The 14,879-nt window shown below is 44.0% G+C and overlaps 1 protein-coding gene across 2 annotated transcripts in view; it reads left to right on the top strand.

Annotated features, from left to right (window-relative positions):
* The window catches only part of SLC16A7 (solute carrier family 16 member 7), a 179,896-nt gene that overhangs the window by 122,278 nt on the left and 42,739 nt on the right, over nt 1-14,879 (top strand). The window contains exon 1 of one of the 2 annotated variants that reach the window (XM_032221740.1): nt 7,159-11,020. The exons of the other annotated variant lie outside the window; for it this stretch is intronic. The gene's annotated coding sequence lies outside the window, so the exon portion shown is untranslated. Of the gene's footprint in view, nt 1-7,158; nt 11,021-14,879 lie in introns of those variants that run through there. 2 annotated transcript variants of the gene reach the window in all.

Raw genomic sequence — 14,879 nt, 5'->3', positions numbered from 1 at the left:
TATATGGCTCCATCACTCAAATGTTTTGGCTGGGTATCTCAAAAATAATTGCAAAATTTACCATCTAATCATAGTTTAAATATGACTGAAATATCTATTATCTGCATTTGTCTCACTTGCTTTGGGAAGTATGGTTTCTATTATACCATTGAAAGGCTCAATGTTGTCCTCAACTTGGAAAAAGAAAAATGCCTTGCTTTTAGACTGTAATCCTATACCCACTTAGCCAGAATTAATCTCTATTTATTGTAGAGAGTTGTTTATCAAATTGCTCTGTTTGGGAGAATAGCTGGTGCATTTTCCTACTCTTTTTCAACTCCATTAATAATTTCTTCAAGGGGAAAAAAAGGATGAAAAACATACGTGGAATGTTTTGTCTGGAAAAATAAATTTATAATCCAAATTTAATCCATGTAGTATATTTGTTAGAAAGAACCAAAATATCACAAAATATTGAACTGTGAACTTCTAAATTTGAACACATTGGTTTTGTTGGGCAAAGCAGATTAAAAAGGGGCTAACAAGAATGGAAATATCATGCATACAAGTTAATGTACAAATGGAGCTAGAATAGGATATCAGGATGTAATTTAGGATATTTTAAAGTTCTTTGGGCAACAGTAAAAAAAAGCTATAGGAGTTCTTGGAATCTTTGTTTCAAGGAAGGAGATAGGACTCTAAGAGAAGGGCAGCCTATCATTAGATCTTGCATTCCACCTGTTTACCAGCCTTTTCCTCCACTAATCTTTACCTGGGAAGGTCTCCAAAACTGCTGTACTAAGGTAGAAGATCAGTATCCAATATTGTTTTCCATTCTCTAATGAAATCCCATTGTAGCTGAACTAATATACCACTTTATTTAATAATTTATATTGGCTGTGTAAATTAAATCTTGAGGATTCATTTTGATAATATCCACTTCACACAATAAACTGGGATTCCGATGAGTCCTTTGATTGTGGAGGACTGTGGAGATTATTAGAATGTTTTCATATCTCTTAAGATACCTAACATCTTGAAATACTAGGAGAGCTCTTCTTTGGAAATTCATATTATAGTGCAGACATTTGAACTCTCTGTTCAAAATAAATCACGCATCTCACAAATGAAATTTGAAGTACCTTCTACACTGTGCATATAAAATAGGAATTGTAGCACAACTAAGCTGTGTAAAATTCTTCTGTTATCTTGCTGTAATCATATGATTTTAACTGCTAGCAGCAGGTAAGTTCACCAAAAGTAAACATTCTTTGAAGTTATAATTACCACAAAATAGCTTCCTGTGAAATAAAGCCATTAAACAATCATTGGCAGAAGATGAAATAGGTAAACTATTCAAATAATGAGAGTCATTCCTTTGTGTGTGTGTGTGGGGGGGGTGTCTTATCAAAATCTGATTGTTTAATTTCAACCATTTGATGTACTATAGCTTGGAACAAAGCAGGCAGCACATATGGTGCAAGATACCTTATTTATGAGAAAGCAGGACAGATATATTGGAAATGTTGTGGGCACACTCTGTATTTCTTAATACTAATTAAGAGAACCTGAACCTGAACCTGAAAAACATTTGAGATCTGACACACTCATTATGATTTAGTGCTGGGAAGTAAAAATCTAGCAGAGAATCTCCGCTTCAGGAGCATTCAACCTTCTGAGGTAATTAGCAGGCATCTGTGTTTCCGTAACAAGGTATTAACAGACCTTTCAATATTGGGGAAAAATGAAACTAATAAAAGACATCAAGTAAGGAGCTAAAGAAATATTAATTATGTTTATCACTTACTTCATAGTTAAAATAAATGCCATTAAATTACATCAGGCCATCTGGCAAATCCATATGGCCACCTAGATCATGGTTAATTCCAGCAAATAGGTCGAGCGTGGTGTTCACCCCTTCAAGGAAGCATAAACAAGTTGTGCTGAACTGCAACGAACAAGATTTGCATTCCTCGTGTTCTCTCTTTAGCTCTCTCTTGATGTGATCTCTCCATTCAGATCAAACTCTTTCAATAACAGGAATGTCCAGGAGTCTGTAGCTCAAAGGTGGGTTCCTACTGGTTTGGACCGGTTCGGCCAAATAGGTAGTGGCTTGGCGGCCTGGGTTGCTGGAACCAGCAGTGACCCAGGCCTGCCCCACCTCTGAACCAGTTCCCTGGTTGCTCATCCCACCCACCAGCCCCACCCAGTCACTCCTCACTCCTGCACCCCAACTGAACTGCTTCCTCCTGCCTACAGGTAAGTCTCGCTAGCCCCATCCCCAGAGCTTGCTGCACCCCCCACCCCCCACCGGGCTCTCAATCTTACCTTCCCCCACCCCTTCCAGGATCCCCACCAGCCCTGTTTTGGCTCCCAGGAGGGTTGAGGCAGGCCTGCTAGGCCCAAAATATGACGTGGGGGGAGGCACCCATTTTGGGTCCCAGGAGGCTTCAGGGAGGCCTGATAGGCCCAAAATAGGGCATGGGGAGGTGCCCAGCAAGCCTCCCTGCAACCCACTGGGAGCAAAAATGAGAGAAAGAAAGAAATCCTCACAGTTTGGGGATCCCCAAGTGCGTGGAGCAGCTCTGCTGGCTGGAGAATTCTGGGAGTTGAAATCTTAAAGTTGCCAAGTTTGCCAACCTCTGCCATGGAGCTTGAGTTAAAAGCTTATTGAAAGTGCTACTAGCTCTTCTTGCTCAGGCTAAGCTAATCAATAGTGGAGCGCTAAGAATGTCAGATGATCAATGGGCATGTTCGAAACGTCTGGCTTTTCTTCCTACTACCAAAGACCTTCTGGGGTTCTTCACAGGAAGGGAGAAAGGAAGGGAGGGAGGGAGAAAGGAAGGAAGGGAGAAAGAGGAAAGGGAAAGGAAAGTGAATGAGATATGGATGGATGGATGGATGGAGAGGGAGGGAGAGAGAGAGAGAAAGGAGAGGAAGGAAGGAATACAAACCTGGCACTAGACACAGCTTCAGCATAGCAACCCAGAGCTGGAAAGGACCTCAGAGGTCATCTAGTTCAACCCTCTGCTCCAGCAGACCTTATATCATCTTGTTTATTTTGGTGCCTCTAACACAGAGGAGAAATTCCCAGAAATCTCCAGGCATTGCCAACCTCTCCCCTCTAATAAAACAAACCTAGAGCAAAAACTTCATGCAGTATTAAAAAGAATAAAAAAGGGGGCTGCTGTGTGTTATTTAATAAACTGCTAAATTGGTAAAATGGATGGCTAAATTAGCCAGGCCCACCCAGTCATATGACTACCAAGCCTCTCCCACCCAGTCACATGATTGCAAAGCCACTCCTACTGGTCACATGACCACCAAGCCACTCCCACCTGGTACTTTATTCTGGTTAAGCTAAGAGATGCTGCCACTTCAGTAGAATGCTTTATTAACTTGCTAAACACATGTAACAACAACAACTGACAGGGAACGCCTGACAGCTATTTATATGACTGCTGTCAGGCTGGCAGCCAATCCGGGGGTGCAATTCCCGTGCCTGTAAACAGGTGCGTCTCAGCCAATTAGAACAGACCCAGACCTTTTACCTGGCGCTGGTCATAACTCTGAGGACTTGACACTCCTCCCCGGACCGCGCACGCGTAGTCTGATAGATAGGTGGGGCAATGGCGGACCCGGCCGGACCTACGCAGTTCCAGAGTGGTCATCGTCATCAGAGGAGCGTCACTGCTCACCGGCGGCTGAATGAACTGGTTGGGAAGAACATCAGTTGAAGACTCTGCCCCCGAGGCATGGCTTCTACCCACAGGTAAGTGTGCCGTTGAGATCGCATTGGGCATAGGTGGAGGTGTAGTTGTCTGTGGTGATAAGTTTTGCTGGCAGTGGCTCGGCGTCATCTTGGCCCAGGAAACAGTGATCGTCCTCGGGAGCGCGGTGGCGTAAATGATTTACATGCTGCCATCATTATCGTCCCTCTTCAAGTTGGACCCTATAGGAACAGGGTTCAGTTACTTGAATTACCCAACCTGGTAGCCACCTAGGGTCATCCGTAAAACTCTGTGCAAAAACCTGGTCCCCAGTGTGGAAGGATCTGGGTACCCCGGAAACCCTATGGAGGCTGTCCGCTGCATAATGAGGGTGTAACCTATCTAGGGTAGTGCGAAGCCGGCAGCCCATTAGAATCTCAGCCGGACTTTTGCCTGTGGCTTGGCACGGGGTAGTGTGTTGAGCCAGAAGGAAAGTAGCAATCCTTGCAGACCAACTACCATGGTCCAGCCGGCTTAATGCCTCCTTTACTGAGCGAATGGCCCATTCTGCTAAACCGTTCCCCGCAGGGTGCCATGAAAATGATGCCCAGGAAGGCAAGATAGGTTTGGAAGGTGGCGAAGGCAAATTGAGGCCAATTATCAGATACCACCGTATCCGGTAGGCTGTGCTGGCAAACAACTTTGTCAGCACCTGCACAGTGGCTTCAGCAGTGGTGGATGACATAGGAAAAATTTCAATCCATTTGGATAATGCATCCACTACTACTAAATAAATGTGTCCCCCTATTGGTCCAGTGAAATCCAAATGGATCCGTGACCATGGACTCCTGGGAATGTCCCAATCTCATACTGTGGCCACTGGAGTGGCGGGCCGGGACTGCTGACAAGAACGTCATTGTTGCACCCAGTTAGCAATATCACCACCCATCTCCTCAGGGTCAAAGGAATGTGCCGCGCCTTGAGGCAGCTCAGTGCCACCTGGGGATCTAGATTTAGGGAAATAGGGGTGCCCTTATATTCACCTAAAGAACTGTTGAATACATCGGCAAACTCTTGCATTAAGCCAGCATACTCATCCCCCTGGGTTAACAGAGTGGATTCCCTCGATAGACAACCCTAAAGCCTGGAACCAATCAAGCCCCAAAAGAGAAGCTAAAGTCTTAGCCACCACTATTAAAGGAAGACAGCCCTTGAATTGGCCATACTGGACAGCAAAGTGCCCACAGCCAATAGTTGGAATAGGGGTACCCTGATAACATTTCAGGCAGCAAGGCAAGCCACAAGCTCGTCTCATTTGACAGACGGCATGAGCCTCTGGAGTGTGTCCCAGGAGATGAGGGACTTAGCGGACCCGGTGTCCAACTCCATCTTACAGTCTTGTTTTTCAATCGTGACAGTGAGGTGAATTTTCGCCCGGCTCAGGTGATTGATTGTGGCTGAACTGACAGACCACTCGTCAAAAATACTTTCCTTGTCAGAGACAGTGAAACAGTCATCGTGGGCTGAGTAGACTCTTTTGCGGCAGTGGCCCCCTGCCTTGTCCGCCGAGGGGTTGGGACATGGTAATGGTGCTCTGCATATGGAGGCTAAGTGTCCCTTTTTCTCGCAGCGGCGGCACACTGCTGATTTAAATTTACTTTGGGAATGGAGATGTTTTCCCCCACAGCTGAGGCAGTTCTTCCCCGTGGCACCGACGTGATTTGGCTTCTGTCCTGCTGCCCTGAGATGACTGATCTCCTCATTGCCCTCAGAGTCCAGGTCATTGTCCCCATCTTGATGATGGACTCAGGACGGCTTGGAAATGGTAGCATTGTTTTGTTGATATTTCTGGAGGACAGACGTGGTGCGCTCTGCCATTTCCGATGCCCAAGCTTCGCCCACGGCCAGGGTTAGAGACAGTTCGGTCCTGGCTAATAACCTCTGTTGGAGTTGCATATCACGGACTTCATAAATAAATTGGAGAGCAGCAAATTCCACTAATTTAGAATCATAATTAAAATAATCCATGGAGTACTATGAATTATATGCACCATCTCATATCTGGACTTCTGAATTTGGAACGTATTTGTATGGTGTATAGCTGCTACCATATAGAGATATTTTTAGCAGGCAATAGAATATTCCCAAAGAAAGATATATTAAAAATCCCCCAATACATATAAAACAGATAAGAAAATTGTCACAAATATTTATCACCTACTTTGATCTTGCAGTCCAAACATCTTGCAGTCCAGAGTCTTCTTCAACACCACAGTTCGAAACCCTTTGAATAACATGGGGGACGACAACCCAAGCCCAAGTGGGGGGAAAGGGAACCAGGAAGAGAAGCAAATCCAACGAGGAGAAAACTAAAAGGAATGGGAAGACGGGGAAAAAATCCTTTCCTTTCTACTTCTCGGTCTTTACAGAACGCATCCTCTAACCAGAAGATTCACCAGCAATACTAAAACACAAGCTACGTTGCCCTGTTAGAACGAGACAGTTTTTAAAAACAAACACTTTCATCTTCCTGCTGTTCCACACCAATGTCATCTTCCCTTCGAACCAATAGGAGGCAGCGGAGTAGTACAGAAGCGGAGCCCAAGGGCTCATGGGTAACATTGTTTTTCAAGGGCAGCTTTAATTACAACTGCCTTGAAGTGAACTCTATTTCCCACAAGTCGCTTCTGAATTTTTATGGGTTTTTTTTTTGGGGGGGGGGCTTAGTGCTCCTGCAAGCAAGCTCAGGAAATATATCGCTCAGCTGATTCATAGTGTATGGCCTACTTCTCTACTCACCTCCCCCCTCCCCTCCATCTCACCTGCTCGCCGCTTCACAGGTGAGGAGGAGCAGGAAGGCAACTGCATCCTAACTTCTGGGCGAGAGCCGGGAGGGCTGTTCCGGACTTTACCTGAAGGTTTCGGGCAGCTCCTGGGTGGCGGGTGTCCGGGCAGGAAGAGCCGGCGGGGGTGGCAGTGGCATCTTCACTGCGGAGCAGAGGCGCAGCAGCGCCAGCAACAGGGCAGCCTCCATCGAGCAGCGAGGCGAGCTGCATACGCGAGGCTGCTCGGCCAGCCTGCCCCGCAACTCCTGTTAGTGCTTGGCAGCGTGTACCTGCCACGCAGCCTCCAGCCCCGCAGGCCGTCCTAGCGGCGCACAGCCCCTATCATCCTGCAATTCCTTGGCGGCGGCAGTGGCAGCGGCGGCCACGATACCTCCTCCTCCTCAGCCACCGCCATCTTGGCTCCCCCTCCCTCCGAGCCCCCTCCCTCCGGCTTCCCTCAGGCCCCACCCTGCTCTTCCCTCGCCCTTGCACAGCGGGTCCTGGCTGCACTGCCGATGCCCTTTCGTCCACTCAAACTGGGACTTTTTAAAAACGTCGCGGGACGCGGGAAAAATTGTGAGGAAGCGTGACTATCCCGCCAAAAGCGGGACGTCTGGTCACCTTAACCATGCAAGACATGTGCAACTATTCTTAAGCTATGTATACATATCTATGAGTAATAACAGTTGAGATTTGGCTTTGTCTATCCATCTTTTTCTGATCCAGTATTCCCTGATACTTCTAATATCAAATGATAGGGATAAGTCAAGAAAACTGAAGTTTTCCATCATTTTAAAAGATCCCTCTAAAACCACCTAAAAACAAAATGGTCAGCCTGAACTCTCAAATCATATCCAAACTGTCCCCAGCAATGGAAAACGCATTAGCACAGTTTAGGAGCTAATCAGGAACTTCAAGAAGTAGACAAGAAGGAAATTAATTAATTAAAAAAATAGTGGTTAGAGAGCCTCTTACTGTTTACAACTGAGATAAAAGACCTGTGGATCTCCAATTATTGAACTACAACCCTCATCATTCTTTGTCAATAACCACATTATGGGTGGCTTCTGGAGACTGTAATTAAGCAACCCAAAGATTTCTAATCCATTTCCTAGAATATTTAAAGTTTGTTTGTTGGTTCTAGATTGTCCTCATAGAGGAAAACAGATTTGTCTGGAAATGAAACATGTAATTGAAGGGAGGAGTGGGTTGGTTCTAGATTTTCTAGACAACTGGTTTGGTTGTGCAACTGGCAGGTGGCCGCTATGTCCAAGTGGAGGTTAGCGGCTGCACCTTATTCTGGGGATCCTTATTTGGTGAGTCTCTTTACCCAATATTGGTCGAGAACAAAGATAAAAAGAAAGTCCTCCCCACGTCTGCCACCAAGCGCTCAGAACAACGGTCGCCACAGTATTATCGCAGACTGGTCTACTGCCCTCCAGAACATGAGACCATCTCATAGGTACTACCAGCCTTGCTTGGATAGATAGGCAGATAGGGGGTTATACAGCGACAGACAGAGGTTTCAGCCTCATTACCAAACCCATTATCAGTCTCAGGTCAGAAGGCCCTTTCGAGGGGGAGGCAGCCATTCCTTCCGCAGAGGGAAGTGATCCTTCAGGGGATCCTCCAATTGGCGGTTATCTTGCCATATTCGCGGGAGGCTGGGAGGCGGTCACCATGGATGCATGGGTATTTAGCACAGTACGTGAAGGTCTCAGGCTTGAGTTCTCCTTCTCCCCCCCCTCCCCCCCATTGCTTTAGGGATTTCACCATGTCCAAGGTCAGGGAAAATTGTAAACATATGAGACAGGCCATCACTCATCTCCTTGACATTCAGGCAATAGAACTGGTCCCAGAAATGGAGAAGGGGTCGGGGTTTTATTCCAACCTCTTTGTAGTCCCAAAAGCACCAGCGGGTTGGAGAGCCATACTAGACCTGAAGTCCCTCAACCATCACTTGATGTATCGCAGATTCAAGATGTCATCATTGAAATTGATTTTAGCAGGCATCAAGGAGGGCCACTACCTAGCGTCCATTGACTTGACTAAAGTATACCTGCACATTTTGATTTTCCTAACTCACAGGAAATTTCTTAGATTTTCATACGCAGGTATATATTACCAATACAGAGCACTCCCATTTGTTTTAGCATCGGCGCCCTGGACCTTCCCAAAGGTATTGGTTACATTTACATTTCAGAACCTTGCAATGGGCCCTGATTCCACTCCAGTGACAGGGCACCAGTGCATCGGTGGCATTGGTACATGTTTCTCAGCAGGTTCTTCTGTGTCTGCAATGGTGGCTGTCTCCAGCCCTAAGACTGGGATCCGAGATTTGGGAGCCACTTTGTCTAACACTAACCACAGATGCCAGCCTTTATGGTTGGGGGGGGCGGTGCTAGAGAACCAGTTAGTGCAGGACCTCCTCCACAACATAAATTGGTTAGAGCTCAAGGTGGCCTGCCAGCACTCATCCACTTCAAGACCTGGCTCAAGGGCCATCACATGCTCTTGCTTACGGACAACATGGTGGCAAAAGCCCATGTAAATCGGGACTCACTCAAAGTCCCAATGGGTCGAGGCCCTGAGACTGGACACATGGGCAGAGAGACACCTGGGATCAATTGTGGCAGAGCACATCTCAGGAATGGCGAACCTGCAGGCCGACTGGCTAAGCAGGGCCACTGTGGACCACGGGGAGTGGCAGTTGCAACCTGAGCTGTCCAGCAGATTTGCCATCAATTCAGGATGCCAGCAGTCAACCTCTTTGTGACACTGGCGAACACCCACTGCCACAATTCGTCTCCTGATTCCCATCGCGCAGAACAGAGAATGTAGATGTAATTTATTGCCGTTGGCCAGCAGGCCTTCTCTACGCCTTCCCTCCCCTCCCTCTCCTCCCAGGGGTGATCAGAAAACTAGAGACAGAAGGGGCAGAGGTAGTACTAATGGCCCCACACTGGCCCAGGAGGGCATGGTTTGTAGACCTCGTCCACCTGTCAATCCCCCCCCCCCGTGGAGAATTCCTCAGGATCAGACCTTCTTATGCCAGGGGGTCCTACTCCACCTGGAGCCCCAGTGGCTTCAGCTGACTGCCTGGCACTTGAAAGACAAATCTTGAAGGCAGCCAATATCTCCTACAGGGGAATTGCGACCATCGAGGCATCCAGGAGACCCTCGACAATGCGCATCTACAACACGACTTGGTCGGTGTTTGCTAGGTGGTGTGGAGGAAAGATAATCAACCCCATAATGGCATCCCCTCCACAGATCCTGATGTTCCTGCATGACAGTCTTGAGCGAGGCCTAGCACACAAAACCCTCAGGTGCCAATTGGCCGCAAGTGACCATGTGGGAGATGGTCATTCACCATCCTTAGCCCACCAGCCACTCATCAGTTTCTGAAAGGGCCCTCCAACCGGAGGCCCCCAGTGGTCCACAGATTCCCTTCATGGGATCTCCCCATGGTTCTTCAAGCTCTAGTGGGCGAACTGTTTGAACCAATTAGGACCATTCACTCTAGTTCCTGATGCTTAAGGTGGCCTTCCTAGTGGCGGTCACCTCTGCCAGGTGAATCTTGGAACTCGGAGCGCTGTCATCACGTACTGACCTATGCACCTTTCACGAAAACAGAGTGGTCCTCCAATTAGACCCAACCTTTATCCCAAAGGTCAATTCTGTCTTTCACAGATCCCAGGAGATGGTCCTCCCAGACTTCTGCCCCAGGCCATTTGGGAGAGAGCATCAATGGCATAGATTGGATGTTGGTAGGGCCCTACAAATCTACCTGAAAAAGACAGCCCTGTTCCGTAGGTCAGAGGCCCTCTTCATTTCTTTTCAGCCTTCCTCCATGGGAGCTAGAGTGTCCCCAGTCATGATCGGGAGGTGGTTGAGAGGGGCAATTATAAAGGCCTACGAGGCGCAACATCTACCAGTCCCAGAGGGAATCACTGCACATTCCATGAGAAGTGCAGCTACCTCTGCAGGACACCAGTGCACCAGTGCACCCCTAGAGGACATCTACACAGTGGCGGCCTGGACCTTGCTTTTATTCGGCACTATCGGCTGGCCGCCTTTGCGTCCTTGGATACATCCTTCTGCCGCAGAGTGCTCCAGCATGCTGTACACTCCCCTAGATGGACAGAACAGTATCAGTGATCCACCCTTAGGACTTTAATTCTGGTACGTCCCACTCCTGAGGCATCCTGCTAGATCCATGGAGAACATACATTGTCTTACCTGAACATTGTTTCTCATGGAACAGCAGGACGGCTCAGGTCCCTCCCAAAAGTTGGAGCTGGCTGTTAGATAGTTGAGTGGGGGAGGCTCCCTTGTTTGCCTTCCCTTATTTGTTTCAGATCCTGGAAGCTACGACCTCGTTAAACTGGGCCAAAAAGAAGAGAGTCATAGCCACGGCTTCAGAATTATTGCCTCTTGACCAATCAGGCCATGGGAATACCCACTCCTGAGCCGTCTTGCTGTTCCATGAGAAACAACATCCAGGTAAGACAACGTATGTTCTCTATAGTTTGGGCAGATCTCTATTTAAAGGTGTTCAGAATGGCTTCTGGAAAGAAAGAAAAAATCTCTTTGAGCCATGAAATAGATTTATTTGTGTTAGGTTTTGTTTTTGCTTTTTTTCTTCCTTATCTCCTTATGTTGGATAGTTTATGAATATTTGATTGTTTTATTCCAGCCCAGCTAGTGGCACCAGAGATTTCATGCCATACATCACATTTCCTGTGCAGTAGTTTTAATAAAATGTGTTTGAACTCATAATCAGCAATTTCAAGTATATTTGCTTAGAACAGAGGTTTATTGACATCAGCGGCACTTCAAAGGACATATATTTAAGTTTCTTTATTTTAACTTCATGTATCATTCTGTAAACAGTTTGTGAACAGCAGCAATAAATAAACAAGGGAAGATAAATTTAGAGACTATAATGCTTTAAATTTGTTTATGAAAGTTCAGGGAATAACTTGGTCTTTGATGAAAATATTTCATTTTAAAACTGCTTTGAAGGTACGTAGACTATGTACAGACCAAGTTGGAATGCTGGATATATTCCAAGATGAAAAAGACACAAAAATGGAACACATGGTGATTATAAAATGTTTGTCACAGTGCTAAGAATTTATAAATGTCATAAATAGAATGTTTGGAAATTCAGTGGATATATACACAAGTTACAACAGACCTCTCCAGAGCTACTTACAACCCAGTTTTGAAGTTTCGATGGATATCCACAGTCTTGTAATTGCATTTTGGGTCTTGGCAACCAGCCCATATTTACACTATGATCAACACACACAAAAAATGTTGTAAAATTAGTCACAGTCATGTAGTGACTCCCTTCATGACCAGCATGATTTTCCACTATAAATCTGCCACAATTGGTGTCATAAGTCACAGACTGCCTGTATTCAACATCTTTTTGTTCTGCCCTCATTTCACATACAAAGTAGTATTCTCAGTCATAAAAGGATTATATTTTATAGAGCAAAATAATAACAACAAAATTGTTTCTTCTTCTGTATGATAGAACCTCATGTATTTAAGTATGATTTTCACATCTGCCCTCTTTGTATTCTTTTAACTTTTCTCCATAGAACTTGGTTTTGAGACCCCATATCATCATGACTATAGATTTGCACACAAAACAGAAAATATTTTATTTTTTAAAATCTATGACAAATGGTCCCATTCAAAACAATCAAAACATTTTGAGTTGGTTACATAATTCCAGAAGAAGACTCAAAACAGTTTGCATGTTTTGTGGAACATTTGAAATAATGGTCAAAATAGAAAATGTGAACTCAAGACAAAATCTTGTTTTTCACTTTACTACGAGAGTAAGTGGGGTGGCTGTTTGTTCTCCTACTGGACACCTAATATTAAATGACAATTGTTTAAGAAGGTGATCTTATCCTTAGAAAAATATTTAAAAACACTTATGGCAGTATTGAAGTGATCACTGATTCTGTTAGCAAAAAAGTCCATATCTTTGGCCCCATTTGCTTCCTGGCATGCTCAGTCAACATATTAGCACAAATTAGTTAATTGTTCTCTTTGGCATTCTTTCAATTAGGACTTATTTAGCTATTAAACAATTTAAGAGCATCACATTCACCATGATGCTGGGAATTAAACTCAACTAGTTCAATTATATTCCTTGCTATATTTTTGTCACTATTTAAAACAAGTATTTAAAAAGCAATTAAAGTTGTACTGTTATAATTCTTGAATTAATTTATTGAACTTTATAGCATTCAATGGGGAAGGCTATAGCAGCAAAATCCCTTCTAAAAAACTCATAGCACATACCTACAACTGAGTCAGTAAAAGGTTATAGATAACTAACAGAGTCTTGCTACTGCCTATTGAAAACAAGTCCTCAAGCTTGGCATTTTAAACTTTATTTTGAAATCTTAAAAAATCCAAAGCTCAACAAACAACCCCCATCCAACACTGTGCTAAATAGTTTTTGCCTTTATACAACTTTAATAGATTGTTAGCACAGTGTTAATTGGGGCTTGTTTGTTGAACCTTGGAGATTTTAAGTTTTCAAAATAAAATTTAAAATAATCTTAGTTTTCATTTTAATACTATCAGTCATGCCACCTGTGAAGCACAGCAATGTATACACATTGTGAATGTAGGATATGCCCAAGTTGAGCCAAGGGAGAGGTGAAGCATGTCATCAGTCTTGAGTCCCTTCATGCCCACAAGATATCCAAGTCCAGCCCACCTTGAATGCCTTTATTAACTGCTGCTAATTTCCCTTGACTATGAGTAGCTTGTAGAAAGCTTAAGGTTGCAATAAACCTTTAGAATTATTTGAACTGCCTGAATCTCCTGATTTCCCTGGTGCTTGACAATGAATACATTTCTGTCCTATTTGGTACTTAGTGTCACTAAACTCAATGAATCCATCTACCCATACAACCTTTCCCCATAGCAATAAAAAAATGGAAAGGGGTGACTTCAAAGAATCTTCTGGTGTATGCCCTACTGCATAACTGCTGTTTTCCTCTCCATAATAAACTCTACAGCACCCATTCTAATCAACACTAATAGCTGCAGGGAAATGACTGATCCCTGCTAAACTGGGAAAAAATTGAAAATCTGCCATAGTCAGTTGCAGAAGTAACTGTTCACAGAGATAAAAATGTCCCGGGTGAATTGCCATTGGCATCCAGCTGGCCATTTTGGAAAAATGTTTGTGAATTTGCTGTCAGCATTTGGTTGACATTGAAGAAAAAGTGGCATTTTTGCTCCATTTGAGTTTTACTTATGTTCTGTAATAAATGCCTTATGTTTAAAACAAGCAGTGCAAAATTGGGAATTTTCTGATTCCAAGAATGCATTCTTAGCAATAAAATCTGTGTTATCATTGTAAGTCATAAAACTGCTAACTTTGATAGATTCACAATGGGGAATTTTAATGACTTTATCCTCTTTTTGTCTTTACCAAATATGTTTCTTGTGAAGTATTCCTCCATAAAGGACTTGTCAACTTCTTTGATCTTGTATTGCCTTCTACCTGTCATAGTAGGTGGTAGAATCAGGGTGTTGGGTTTTTAAAAAAAAATAATAAGAAGAAGAAGTTGGCACATCAGTACATGAAATGTACACATTTTGTGAAACCAGAGTATGAAAATATACACACATCTTCTTTTACCTTTCAATAGCTTTGGGTTGGTAATTTTCTTGATAATTGACTCAATGCTCAAATACATATTTAGAATAAAATCTTCCCGTTTCTATATTTTTCCGTCACAAGATGGCAATCCATTTTGCCGACACTATAGCAGTATTTTTTTTTAAAAAAGAGAAAAATAAATATTTGGTGCATTTCTTCTAAATGTTTGAAATGTTAATGAAGATTATGGCATGGAACTTCAAACACGTCTTCCCTTGAAGCCAGTTCTTGACATCACAAAAGTTAATAAACTTGAAAAGATGTTCATCTGAAAACTGAAATCATGTTTCATTTAACTGCAGTGTACAGGTAGTCCTCAACTTACCACCACAATTGAGCCCAACATTTTTGTTGTCAAGGGAGACATTTGTTAAATGGGTTTTGCCTCATTTTATGACTTTTCTTGCCACAATTGTTAAGTGAATCACTGCAGTTGTTAAGGTCCTAACATGGTTGTTAAGTGAATCCGATTTACCCACTGACTTGTCAAAAGTTTGCAGAAGGTGATCATATGACTCTGGGACATTGCAACCGTCATAAATTGAACCAATTGCCAAGCAACTGAATATTGATCACATGATCATAGAGATACTATAACAGCTATAAATGTGAAAAATGGTCATGTCACTTTTTCAATGCTTTTGTAACTTCAAATGG

The sequence above is a fragment of the Thamnophis elegans genome, chromosome 7, assembly GCF_009769535.1.
Source record: "Thamnophis elegans isolate rThaEle1 chromosome 7, rThaEle1.pri, whole genome shotgun sequence".
Lineage (NCBI taxonomy): Eukaryota > Metazoa > Chordata > Lepidosauria > Squamata > Colubridae > Thamnophis > Thamnophis elegans.
Note: the sequence above shows the minus strand (reverse complement) of the source record. Positions and strands in the feature narration are given on the sequence as shown.